The 14,677-nt window shown below is 43.3% G+C and overlaps 1 protein-coding gene across 2 annotated transcripts in view; it reads right to left on the reverse strand.

The window, feature by feature from the left end:
• Positions 1-14,677, reverse strand: part of lmbrd1 (LMBR1 domain containing 1) — a 122,327-nt gene that overhangs the window by 10,095 nt on the left and 97,555 nt on the right. The gene's annotated exons all lie outside the window — the stretch shown is intronic.

Consider the following 14,677-nt stretch of genomic DNA (forward strand, 5'->3'; position numbering starts at 1 on the left):
CTGGCTGTGTTTTAGAGCGCCATCTGGAGAGCCTGCTGGGTCGTTCCTACTATCACACTGTTCCTCGCACTGACCCCAGACCACATGACATGAGCAGGGCGGATCAGCACACAGACCATGTCGCGTTGCTCCTTCAGATAATAACAACTCCTTTTAAACGCCATTCATTACCATCTACAGACATAAATGTGTTTCTTTCCACAATTTATTTGTATTTTTAAACTAGATAAAGAAATGTAGACATCTGCCTAACACTGATGAAGGCTGGATAGCCGAAACGTTTGTCCATTTGTTTCAAATATGAAATAAACTATATTTGAACTGCAGTCTTGGTGTGTGCGACCCACTACCCTTTATTTTGATATGTTTTGAACGGGTGGCGCACCTACAGTCAGAGCGCGGTGGTCATATGAAGAGTGACATCTGCCTAACGACATGCCCTAAACATAGACACCAGATTGAACGTGGTGGTCATGGAGATGCCTTCCAGTGTGCAGTACGCAGCGTACCACAGGGGTTGGGATTGAAACGGGGGGAACCCCCCCATGCACCACCTCGTTACATCAGGTGCGTTAACGTTGTTCCCTCCATAACAAAGACTTCAAAGCACTGTAGAGAACAGGGAGGTCCTCCAGACTAGAGAGAAGCTGCAGATCGTATTGGAGGAGGAGGCGAGCCCGCCCGGGGTCTCCCCACTGTTCCCCCCTCTACCACCGCACCACTATGGCCATCTGCAAAGCCCCTCCCTCCAGCTGCTCAACCGAATTACAGGGGGCTCAGAACGGGACCCGCAGATGGTTCACACCCAGCGGTCCGTCTAAACTTATTATCATGTACAGCGCTGACCCGTTTCACCTTGAAATCACCGGCGCTGCTCGATAAGAGCACCGTACGGGCGGCGGTGTGTGAGTGCAGGTAATTTCACCTTCAGCCATGATACTGGAGAAGAGTGCTATGCCCTGTGTCTGGCACCATGCATTATGTATGGCTTTCATCTTTCGCCTCTCACCGCCAACACAATGGATGCATCGGAAGAGGACTCGATGATCACACAACAGGCACGCACGCACACGCACGCGCACACACACACAGTGAGTGAATGCTTCAAAAAGATGTGTTTTTATGTACAATTTGGTTTTACTTTTTCCAGTCATTCCATCTCCTTCCTTCTTTTAAAAGCTTTTCTTTTACTACTTCAATAAAAGAACAACCATTTTCAGACCTCTGACAGCCGGGGTTATTATTGTGTCAATGAATGATTGCCATGACCATACCAGAGCAGCACTCTCAACATTCTTTGCTTTTTTTCCCTTCCCTTCTCTCTCTCTCTCTCTCTCTTTCATCACCTTTAAGAAATGCACAAGGTGTGAACACCTTGACCTGACATACAGTACAATATATACATGATGCGTGCACAATTTTTAGACACGACAACATTAAATGCCAGGCGGTTCTTGGGCGCCCCTTTGACCCGCGCCAGGCAAAAACTACAAAAGACTACAAAAAGAGCACTCTGTGACGCGGCTCTATGTATTAAGTATTAGCAGACGCCGTTTCCGTAGCTCCATCTGACCCGTCACTAGCATGAAACACGCTAATCTGCTAACCGGAGCCTCACGCTAATTTTTGAGTGGTGCAACCACTCCAAGGAACAGCAATGCCCGTGTTCACCTATGTGCCTATGTGTTGGTTAATGAGCACATGATCACCAGTATATGACTATGAGTACCAGTAGGGGCGCTGTTGTGCCAGAAACAGAGAGAGGGATAGTGCTGCACTGTTGCGTGCTAATGAGAGAGAGAGAGAGAGAGAGAGAGAGAGAGAGAGGTGGGGGGTGGGGGAGAGAGAGTTGCACCACTCAGTTCACACGGGTGTGATTTTTGATTGACCTCCTAACATCGTGCCTCACCTCATATCACCTCATCTGAGCCTCAATTTGGAGATAAACACAGCTAAAGATGGCCGCCATTACAGGAGTCTATGGACCTCATCGCCTCATCGATATGTAAAGGTTCATTCGTTTTTTTTTTGCCCGCTCCAAGATGGCGGCTCTCTATGCGGTAAATATAACAGATGAGTTATACTACAATATAAAGACCGTAGCCCGTACATACACGGGATTGGCATAAATGTACGGTTTATGATAGATGGCTTCACCAGTGCATAGTTCTACTGTACTGTACTGTACTGTACTGTACAGTACTGTACATGGTTCTACTGTACTGCGAGTATCCGCAAACACAGAACATACTGGGTTGAAGTGAAATACACTGTAGTCCAGGATTCCCCAATAGGCGGCCCGCGGAGCGCCTCCTTGTGGCCCCTGGAAGAATAAATAATAAAATAAAAATAAAAGGTTTTATTTTTTTTGTCCCCCAGATATAAATGGCATTAAATGGGGGTCAGTAGCCTATGCATGTCAAACTGGACATCCGTTTCAAATGGGGTCTTGCCCTGAAAATTAAGACCTCGACCGTGCGCGTGCGGACTCGGCCCCCAGCCTGGTACCCTAGTCAAAATATGGCCCTTGAGGACAATTCATTGGGGAACCCTGCTACAGTATTGCATTGTCATAGTCCACATGGACACTGGGACAATGGGACATTGTCATAGTCCATGCAGAACGTGCACTACTTTGACTTACAGTAAGCTTTAGTTTAAGATATCATACTTGAGGAGAATAGCATATACTTGATGTTTGGTTTTATACATTTTACGATTGGGTATTAATTATTTTTTTTTGTTTGATTGTTGTCGTTTCGATTTTTGTCCTTGTTTTTAATTAAGGTTAAAAAAAACTAATTAATTCTATCGTTCATTCATTCAGAAGCACCGGTCATAAAAGCAGATATAACAAAGAATGTACTGGATCGTGCCAATTAAATTGTGGAGAAAAAGAAAATATATATAATTAATTATATATACCCAATTCTTTCTATGATTCAACTGCACTTTGGATGGAGATACACCATGACGGGTACAGCGACTGCCCTTGACCTTTTCAAAACGCCATTAGTGTGTGCATGCACGCGCATGTGTGTGTGTGTGTGTGTGTGCGTGTGCGTGCCCGTGAGAGAGAGCGAGAGAAAGAGAACGAGAAAGTGAGGAGATAGAGGGGAGAGATTTAGCAAACGCACACGATTCTATTCAATTGCAAAGGACATTCCGAAGAAGCTGTAATTTAAGAGAAAGAGAAAAATTGATGACTAAAAAGAAAAGAAAAAAAACTCTCATAAGGTTTCTTCAAGGCTGCGTTTTACCTTTTGTATGTCACATCTATTGCAGATAACAGAACTAGCGAAAAATGAACTTCAAGTAATGCTTTTTCTTTTGCAGAGCTTGTTATAAAGCTCTGCAAACTGTATCCATTCAGGGAGAGTTGATGGACGGTCATTACAGTACGAAACACATTGCCCTTATATTTAACCTTACATCTTTTACACCGCAATTTAGTTTTTTAGCTTTAGTCATAGTCTTTTGAATAAACTTTCATTTAGTCTTCTGAAATGTTTTAGTTTTGTATAGTTTTAGTTTTAGACTAAATATATAAGATTTTAGTTGGCTAAATATGCAGTTGATTTTATCACCTAAAATGTATTTAATTTAGGCAGGCCTTGATGGCGTAATGGCAGACGCACTGTGAGCTTGTAGATCTGCTATTTTCAGCATGCAATCAAACATCACGACATGTCTATTTGGTTCTACTGGATCTCTTCTCCACTAGTCCTTCCCTAACATTTTAGTCTAGGTTTATTTGTTGACAAAATTGTCAATATATATTTAGTCTTAGTTTCAGTCATTATAGTTAAGTTTCCATTTAGTTTTCCTCAGTGAAAGAAAGGTAGTCGACGAAGATTTTTCGTCAGAGTTTTAGGCAACGTAATCAACACTAATAGCACCGATAGCATTTGTGCTTTTTGTAGCCGGAATATGCGGGGCCATCAAAGGCAACCTCAGCTTATATAGACGAATCCACGTAAGGGTGCCCTGGGCACAGCCACAGCTGAGCTGCACCATTAAGCTGATTATCTACACCTGGCCTACAGGGCACTGCTCCATGGATTAGTTTATAGTGCACTCCCTGATTCTGAACGTCAGGTCTAGAAGGGCCCACCAGGGGGTCCAAATAGACCCTTTACAGCCAGGTCTGTAACTCTGACAGTGCACAAATGGAACCAAATGGACCATTACATGTCCATTTGGTTCCATTTGTGTGGAGGCCTACAGTGGCAGGCAGGCAGTGTGCACAAGAGATTTGGTTTACGAAATGACACACACACACACACACACACACACACACACACACACACACACACACACACACACACACTCTCTCTTACTGACGACGCTAAGCCTCCTGCAGAGTAATGCAGTAAAGACAAAACTAAAAAAAAGACTACGTATATAAATTACAAGATGCACCTTTTATCTGTCAGAAGAAATGAGCAGCTCTCCACTGATGCATCAAATGGTAATGCAATTTGACCAGAATCCCCTGCACGGCGCACAGAGAATTGGAATAAAATTTGTGCTGGGATGGGGGGCCGTTGCATTGGACACCTGGCATCTCTGCAGCACCAGCACTGGATAAAGATCACAACCGTCTTCCCTCCTCCTCCTCCTCCTCCTCTCCGGTGTTTCTTTGAAACAATGCTGTGGAAACTTGCCTGTTGCTAGGAAACACAGCCAGAAGTCCCTCCACGTTGACAGCACTGTATTCCCTGTATTATCCATATTATTATTAATATTCCAAGATTCACTTCCTCCGCGACCTGCTCGGGGAAGGCTAAGGTTAAAAAGATCAAATTGGCATCAATTACACCTCGCGGTATAAGGTGAGTGCGTGATTACGGCATTCATGATGAACTAAAGTGACGCCCGGGCACTGACCCTGAACCTGAACACTGAAAAAAGACCATATTAACCACATGAACCACCCAGGCATCATATCCTGGGGGGAGACATTAACTAAAGAATAAATAAAAGCTGCTCAACTGCTTTAAACAGCGGCCCCCCCAAAATAATCATATTTTTACTGGGAAGTGGGGACCCCCCCCCCCCCCCCCACACACACACACACACACACACACACACACCTCCTGACAAGCATTTGGAAATGTAGGAGTCGGGCATTAAAAAAATATAATGATAAAAAAAAGAGCAGTGCCCGATGCGTTGTGAGCTTGTAGATCGTCTATTTTCAAAATGTTTGCCTCTGTATTATATTGTTTGACAATTTGGCCAATATTTGAACAGTTTTTTATGGTATAGTTTGTGATGTAGTCTTTTTCTTTTATTTCTAAAATATAAAAAAAAATATATAAATAAATCTGTGGGGGTCCGAGTCCCCTGGACGTACTGTACTGTAACAATCCACAGGTTGAAAACCACTGATCTAACTTCGGCTATTTTTTGGCAAAGATATTTGGTGTAGAAGAGAAGGAGAACAACTGACAAATCATGGCTCTCGAGAGCCGTGGTTCTCAACCAGTGGTCCGGGGACCACCAGTGGTCCCACCAGTGGGTTACAGGTGGTCCTCAGCAAAATGAGGGAGAGTTGGTAATCAAATGGAACCTTTTTTTGTCCCATCGATTACCCACTCCAATCGAGACACTTTTTGTTTGTTTTTGACGCATTCCTAAGCCAATTAGTTTATCTTTATAAATGTTTTCTACTTAAACCCCGTGTGCACAAATGGACCTAACGCTGTCTCTTCTTTATCTTCACGTCCAGGATCAGTGACCCCCCCCGGCGTGCATCGTTTAGTTTAGCACGCAATGCGTGGTGTCGTCCTGACACTCACGTACCGCAAGGCTAATTGACACAATTAATTTCACTCCATTGTTTTGAACCACTTGACCCACTAGAAGTCTGCATTTCTTGACTTAATTCTACAAAAGTCTACAAAATTAGAGAATGTAGAAGAATAGTTCTTTTGATCAACATTTGCCTAATTATCGACGTCAATATACAGCATGGGATTGTGTACAATATCCTTTAGTTTTGGGTGTGCAAGGCTAAAATGTCATCAAATGGAGGTCCGTGTGGCTCAGCTGCCGAATGCATAATGGGCCTTGATATGAAAAGGGCTGACAGCCACCGCTCTGGAGGGTCAAGTGGTTCAAAACAATGGAGTGAAATTAATTGTGTCAATTAGCCTGGCGGTACGTGAGTGTCAGGACGACACCACGCATTGCGTGCTAAACTAAACGATGCACGCCGGGGTCACTGATCCTCGACGTGAAGCTGAAGAAAAGACAGCGTTAGGTCTATTTGTGCACACGGGGTTTAAGTAGAAAACATTTATAAAGATAAACCAATTAAAATGATTGGCTTAGGAATGCGGCAAAAACATAAAAAAAGTGTCTCGATTGGAGTGAGTAATCGATAGGACAAAAAAAGTAATTTGGCGGAGGTCAACTATCCCTTTAAGTGGCTGTGGGAATTTGGATTTCACGTGAAAAGTGGTTTTGCCCATTTGCGCCCACACCAAATGTGTGATGTTCTTAGGGCCGACTCTTCGGTGCTACTGAAAATTTCTGACGAGCCGAAATCATTTCGGCACTACAGCGCCGAAACAGCGGTAAAATAGGAGTATGAATCGGCCCTTACACCGCCTGTGAATAAACCAGACTGGTCATACATGCAATACTGTAAGTCATACATGTGTTTTTGCATTGGCCCGGCTGGCCGCGGAGAGCAGCACCAAATAACGGTCCAGAGGAAGCAATTACAGTCAGCTTGTATACGGTGGTAGCGTTATGCATCATGAAGCAAAGTGCACCTACGGAGCATTGAACTTCACTAAGTCTACTGCGGCTGTGAAATCACATATCATGAAGCATGTATGATTACTGAGGATGTTGTTACAGTATGCAAACGTAACGTATGCCCTATTTTGTTTGATGTCCACCGCGAGAATATAGAGGTCATCAGTGACAGTGAATTGATCCAGGGATTGATCCTTCACAGACACTATGGAGGTACCGTGTGTGTGCAACAGAGTCCACCAACGTAGATTAAATGAGGAAAACACAACAACGGTGCTCAATGGGAGAATGAAGTAGGCCTCTCAGTTTAAAAGGGTGTTCCCGGATCATGTGTACTATTAATACATTGAGATAAAAAAGTTCCTGGGCAGAAAAAGTCTGGAGGAAAAAAAGGTCTAATAAAAAGCCTTTATTAAAAAAAACATGGCTTGTCAAGTTAAAAAGCCATCATGTTTCGACCCAGTGGTCTTCAGCAGGACATGCCATGTTGACTTCTTGAGTGCCTGCATTTTTCTCCCTGTTTTCAAAGTAGAGCATTACTTTAAGCGTGCTATGTATTGGTTTTCTTTCCCATTTAACTGGTCTCTCCTGGCCATGCAGCGCCTATCTCTGCCAGAGGCTTTTCATCTCAGACGGATTCTCGATTTAAAAAGACAGAATGTAGAACTCCCAGCAGCGCCGGCCCAGGTTGGTTCCCTGTACCAAAGATGAGCAGTGTAGAAAAATGCTTAAGGTTCTCTTAAATTTGTAAAAACTAAAACTATCTTGCATGAAGTCCCTCATGGCAAAGGCCTTGGCTTTGTGGTGCCACGTTCATGTTCTCACTGAACAGTTAAAAATCAACAGCAGTTGTTCCACTGAGATCTGTTGGTTCCTCTGGGACCACATTTCACCCCCTTTTCCTACAAGAAAATGTGCATGTTTGCAAATACAGATATAGAGGGCGTGGGATAACAGTGTGAATGACAGGGACATGCAACAGGGGGCAGGTGATGTCAGAGGCTGACTAATAACAGTGTCAAATCAAGTTGAGCACGTTTGAAAAATTAAATCGTTGGACCAAAGTGAAATGTCATCTTAAGGTCTCACTTCTTCGCCATGCCAGCTGGGAGGATTTGCTACTGAAGCTAGCATGGGGGCTAAGGGATATGAATATAGAATAACACTATCACGCTCTAAATGCCAACAAACATTCAGAGTTCAGGGTATAAAAAAAAAAAAAAAAGACTGATTGAATGTCACCAGAGGGAAAAAAAGGACATTTACTTGTCTTGTCTGCATTCAGCTGGAAAGCACAGTTGCCATGGTAACACGCCGTCTCAGTAAAAAGTACATTTTATTCATCCCGGGCTTGTCGTGTCGTGAGGAAACAAGACGCGGTCTGATAGCGGCGTGGCTCCGGTCTATGGCGTCGCTAGGCCTGCAACTTGTCAACTAAAACTATAGCAAAAAATGAAAGTCGACTACCCTTTTTTCACTAAGCTATAATGACTAAAATTATGACTAAGTATATTGACTATTTCGTCAGCAAATTAAAAACAAGACTAAAATGTTATGGAGGGACTGAGTGGAGAAGAGATCCAGTAGAACTAAAAGAAAAGTAATTTATGGTCGTTGCGTGCGACACATTGTGAGCTATTTTCAGCATGCAACCAAGTGTAATTAGTTTCCCCGGGCCGGCCTGGGTACTGACGGAGGACGCCACGTGAACGCTGATCCATTACATCATTGGAATACTCCGTTTCCAGTGTATTCCATCTCCACAATGCTAAAGCTGCCAGAGAACTAAACATCTATCTGAGCGGACTCAAACTCAAGCATGCACCCTATCCAACCTATCTCGGTGTGTGTGGCCCTCGGCAGAACCCTGTCCTTCAAAAGGAACACCTAAAAGGGACAGCAGCAAAGGTGAAGTCCAGAAACAATCTGCCCTGCAAGCTCGCTGGTGCAAAATCATGGGAAGAGGCAGCCTCCACACTGCTCATCTCAGCATTGGCCCTGTCATACTCTGCAGCAGAATATTGTGCCCCTGTCTGGTCTAGGTCATCACACACACACACAGACACACACACACACAGACACACAGACACACAGACACACACACACACACACACACACACACACACACACACACACTCCCAGAATTATCAAACATAGCCCCCCCACACATCCGGCGAGCAGCAGTCTCTCAAAGGATGCTTCAAAAGGTCAAAGACTCTCCCCACCTACCAATCCATGAAGACATATTCAACCCACCCACTGCTCGACTTCCAAATTGGTCGTCTAGATTCTAGACGACCAATTAAGCAATATTACACGAGAGGGTGTGGGTTAACGTGATTATTGCCACGACAGGGATGCGGTCAGGAACGAGACAAAGTCGAGTTCCACAAGCATCACTGAAGTGAGGAACAAACTATGGAGCACATCATTGAAGTTTGTCCTCTCCAAAGACTGGAGACTGGAAGCTCCTTAGAATAATCTCCAAAGCGACAAAACATAATTGCGACTAAAATTACTATGCATGTTAAATGTACCATCGAAAACCAGAAACATCATCACTAGTATGGTAAACTATGGTTTTAGACAGTCCAGTCAATTTATGCAGATGTGTAAAACATCTGCGTCTCTACGCTCAGGAAGAACAGAGAAGCATAGCAAAATACAACAATCAAAGCTCTTGCATACATTAACATCTTATAGAACGCTTTTTATTGTTGTTGTTTTCTATTCAAATGAGCTTTATTTTGCTGTAGTGCATTCTCTTGGTGAGTAAGAACACCTGCCTCTATCCCTGTAAACTGGCCCTGTGTTCTGTCATCGTGTTACACAAAATCTATGAGCCATGGATTTGTCAGCGGAGGCAAAGCGCTAGGAGTTGTGCCATCACATTCAGAAGGGAATCTATAGGCTTCCTTTTTTATTGCTTTGTGGTGTATTTAAGAAGTTCAACTACACTCCCACAAACAACATTAACAAATGTACTTTGATACCGCCTTACCACTGAAAATAACACAAAATGGCATTTATAAAACAACCTTAACTATCACATGCAGTGTAGCGTAGCTTGGCTGCTTTTATGTAGTCTGTTATGACTTCTACTGCATGTCTCTTGTATTGTGTTATGACTTCTACTGCATGTCTCTTGTATTGTGTTATGACTTCTACTGCATGTCTCTTGTAGTGTTGAATTTGACAGCACATCTTTATAGTTTTACTTAACGGTTTTACTGCTCCTGGGCGAAACGTTCCATCATAAGGAATCCAACCAGCAACTGGTTCTGGTGTAATGTTCCGTCTGATAAGCTTTATTATTGATATCAAACCGGATCCTAGACCGGATTGTGCAACCGCGCTGCCGTCCACCCCCCATTATACAGGCTGACTAAAAGCTGAACGACTCGAAATCTACGGAGCTCTCCATGGTTTGGATAAAATGCACGATGTTCGGAGGTCTTTGCTGATTATCCGGTGGTTTAGATGGAAACATTGGCGCTTTCTAGAGCAAGGATGGCATCATTTTAGCTCGCTAGCATTGACGCTATTTATTTAGCATTAAAGATGGACGCTCCAGAGAGGATGTCAGTCCCAGCATGTGCTACATTGAAATCGGCTCGGCAGTCTGCGGTTGGCTCTGCGTCCAGCAGGAGGCAGTATAATGGGTTAAATGTTTTTGTATGTTTTAGTCAATTAAATTAAATATCCTAAGATTTTAGTTGAGGAAATCTATAGAAAAAAATGTGGTGGGCCTTGATGGAGCCGTAGTCTGATTTTACACTTGGTAGAATGCTGAATATAGCCTATCTACAAGCCCACAACGCGTCATGGGCGGCGCTAGCCTCGCATAGCCAGCCTTCATCTGCCTTCATTAAGCCTGGGCCTTCTCAATTGTGGGAGGACTTCATGGCCGAAATAGTGACGAGCCAACCAGATTCATCTGCCAACAGGCTAAGACCAACGAGGGCCCAGTATGAAAATATGGGGCAGGAGCAGGACATTGCAGAACAAAATCTAATACCCAGAGGGACGATACTAATATCCACGCAGTGATATTAGTATCGCTACGCAAGGCTAAGGCGGCACACTGTGAGCTTGTAGATTGGCTACATTCAGTATGCATAAAATGATTAAGAGTCTCCACTAGTCCCTCCCTCCCTTAAATTATTTTATATTATTTTTTAAATCAATTAAATGGATTAATTCGACCAACTGTTTGTCAGACAGACATGGTGAATGGACTGGCAGTAGGGAGATTAACGCCTCCACCACGGAAATTAAATCAACTTGTGATTTTGTGATGGCAAGTCACACGTGCTTTCTCTGTTTGACACATCCCCCCCCCCCCCCCCCCTCTCCCCCCTCAGGCTCGCTTGTGCAACAGCTGTTATGAAAGCGGGAGCCTTTTACAAGACTGCCAAAATAAAAGTTCAGGGTCCTGAGGTGATTATAGGGGTAGACGCTAGACGGCCCATTTCAGTCCTCTCTTAGGTGGACTGAACATGGCCTGAGGATCATGCTATTAAACTCTTTCAACCTGGAGTACAATGTTATTTGTTTCAATAACAAATAACGCAAATGAAATAGTGACAATAGCCAATCCTACAACGTATTGATTCTGACACATTGTGAACATGTAGATTGGCTATTTCCAACACGTGAAAATATCCAAACTATCTAACTACGAAGTATAAAACAGGCCTGGGCTTAAATAGTTCATGGGTTAATCGTATCACCCAAAATACTGCACGGGTCAGGATTAAAGGGGAATACCACTCATTTTCAACATTGAATCAGTGACATCACGCCGGTGTACCATAGAGTAATAAAAGGATACCGTCGTGATGTCACAGATCACATGACCCCAAGCTCTAGACCTCCAGGTCTATAGGCTAAACAGAAGTGGGGGACATTTTGCATTATTATTTCCACACAACTCTAATATTAATTAATGACAGAGTTCAATGTTGAAAATGAGTGCTATTTCTCATGAACACATTACAGCTTTTCTCAAAATGACAATCCCTCTATGCCAGGTGTTCCCCAATTAGTTTTCTCCAAGGGCCAAATCATGTCTATGAATGAATGAATCCTAGAATAGATTTTGACTTATTTGACAGTTGCAGAAACATGATTGCCTTCCGTGATGCATTAACGAGCGTCAAATGAGCATCAGCTCGGGGCCGCCTATTGGGGAACCCTGCTCTGTGTAATCAGCTCTTCCATTGTTCCCTATTGGGGAACCCTGCTCTATGTAATCCACTCTTCCATTGTTCCCTATTGGGGAACCCTGCTCTGTGCAATCAGCTCTTCCATTGTTCCCTATTGGGGAACCCTGCTCTATGTAATCCACTCTTCCATTGTTCCCTATTGGGGAACCCTGCTCTGTGCAATCTTCCCATTGTTCCCATCGGTGTTGATGTTCAGCGCTACAAGACTACTTATGAAGTGCATTATACCAAGTCAATTATTGGATTCTGACGCTTTCGCTGTGGAGGAGAGGAAAAGAAGAAAGATGGCAAATATTTGCTGTACCTGACTGTTGACTATTTTGGTCCAAGTCCGCCCTCCAAAGAAACCGCATAACCCAAGGGGCTTATTCAGAGTTTACATACATACATTTTTAAAGTCTATATAAATCTTTTTTCCTCACTTGCTGCCACTACATATTCATGTACGCACGCCACGCAGCAGACGGTACGTTCTTGACCTTTTAGTGAGCCTGGTAGTTATGGGGTTAACCGTGGAGTAGGGATCGCTCGTTTACATCCTCTGGCCTACCCGAGGCCTAGAACCGTCAGACAGAAGAAAGCATCTCCCTCTGCACAAATAATAAATACCGTGAACATGCGTCCTCTTTAACCTTGCGTGTAAGAATCCAAGCAGTGTTTCCCCACACATAGGTATCTCTAGATTACATTATCCAGTCATATCCACCCATGGGGGCCTCTGGTCAACAAATATAGGGCTGAAGTGGTTAAAGTATGAGCATAAATAATCTCAACTGAGGCCAACGGTTATATATCACCCCGGGGAAACAGAACAAGCACATTATTTTAGCTTTGTTACGCTTTAATATACTGTGATTTAGTGTGTCCCCCTCTCTGCAGTCATGACTCATGCTTACAGTACATACGCACTGTGGCTTTCAGGTAAGTACAGTGACCTCAGGTCACCACGGATGGGGGCGAAAAGACATTGGGAGAGTGACCGATGTGGTAATCGGGAGTCAAAACAAATCACGCTCTTTCGAATTATTGAACACGCGAGGACTGAAACAAGGCATGCAGTATCCCCCTATTCTGCTAACGGGAGCGATACAACGGTCGCACGGCTGCTGTGTTACCTTTGTGGATAAAAAAAAACGTCACAGATGGCGAATCAATTATTTCACAGGGAGGAAAAAAACATTAGGTAGGTTGATGATTAAAATATTACAGAATTGTTCAATTATTAACCAATATCGGATACTTTCAAAGAACTTCAAGACATTTCTAAACAACAACAAAATTTCAAGCTCAAAACTGAATTTCAAGCTCACAATGTGTTGCTTCCCAACGTGCTAGTAGATCATATGTTCTCTCTATTCTTACTAATCACATGTACTAACCATCATATTGGCAGTAATAACATACAATATAAATGTTGTATAAAACAACAGATATTTTCCTTACTGCTCAACAGTAACCTTCTACAAGTTAGAGTTGAAAAACCTTTTGCTTCATACTGTACTTCCCTTTCCTAGGTTAGGGCTTAACCCATTCTGACCGGGCACCCATTTTGGTGTTAGCATCATGTTATGCTTTAGCTATTGAAAAATAGCAGATCTACAAGCTCATATCGCGCCACCGAGTGGCGCGATACGAGCTTGTAGGTCTGCTATTTTTGAAAAATCGAAGAACGACTGACATTTTTCTAGAATCTGATCTCAGGTCAGAATGGATTAATCAGACCAGTGTGTGTCCAGTGGAAACCTCGTATGAATCTGATCTCAGGTCAGAATGGGTTAAAAACATCTCTTATAAGAAGTACAGTACTGTATACATGCGACAGTGACGCTGCACTGTTGCCTTGCTTTGTCTCCCTTGGTTACCAGTGGAACACAGAATACATTTTAAAATTCTACTGTTAAAGCCCAAAATGGCCTGGCACCGGAATACATTTGTGACCTGGTTTCTGCACCTCCAGCCTCCAGGGTACTCGGGTCAACCTCCCAATTGCCCCTTGCTGTCCCCTCAACGAGCCAAAAAAACCAAAGGCGACCGGGCCTTCTCAGTAATTGCCCCCAAACTCTGGAATAGTCTCCCCACTACAGATCAAATCCAGCCCAACCATCGCTTTAAAAAAAAACAGTTTCAAATCCTCCCTAAAAACCTTTCCTTCCTATCCTTTTGTAATTAGTAGGCTATTTGTTGTTTCATGTTCCTTAAAATGTTGTTATATTGTATTTTTCTTATATGAAGTATTGCTAAACATTTATTTTAATTTAGTATTTTATGATGTAATTTTTATATGGAAAGGACTTTGGGTCAACTTCTGTTGTTTTTAAATGTGCTATATAAATATAGGTGACTACTTGACTTGAGTATTTAGACAAATAACAATAAATGACTGTGATAACCGACTGGGAAATCGATGCTGTATTCCACGTCGTGTATTCATGGATGACTTACGGTTAGGGGTAACCCCCCAAAGGATGACTTACGGTTAGGGGTAACCCCCCAAAGGATGACTTACGGTTAGGGGTAACCCCCCAAAGGATGACTTACGGTTAGGGGTAACCCCCCAAAGGATGACTTACGGTTAGGGGTAACCCCCCAAAGGATGACTTACGGTTAGGGGTAACCCCCCAAAGGATGACTTACGGTTAGGGGTAACCCCCCAAAGGATGACTTACGGTTAGGGGTAA

This window comes from Protomyctophum bolini (genome assembly GCF_963924005.1).
Source record: "Protomyctophum bolini genome assembly, chromosome: 14".
In the NCBI taxonomy this organism is placed as follows: Eukaryota; Metazoa; Chordata; class Actinopteri; order Myctophiformes; family Myctophidae; genus Protomyctophum; species Protomyctophum bolini.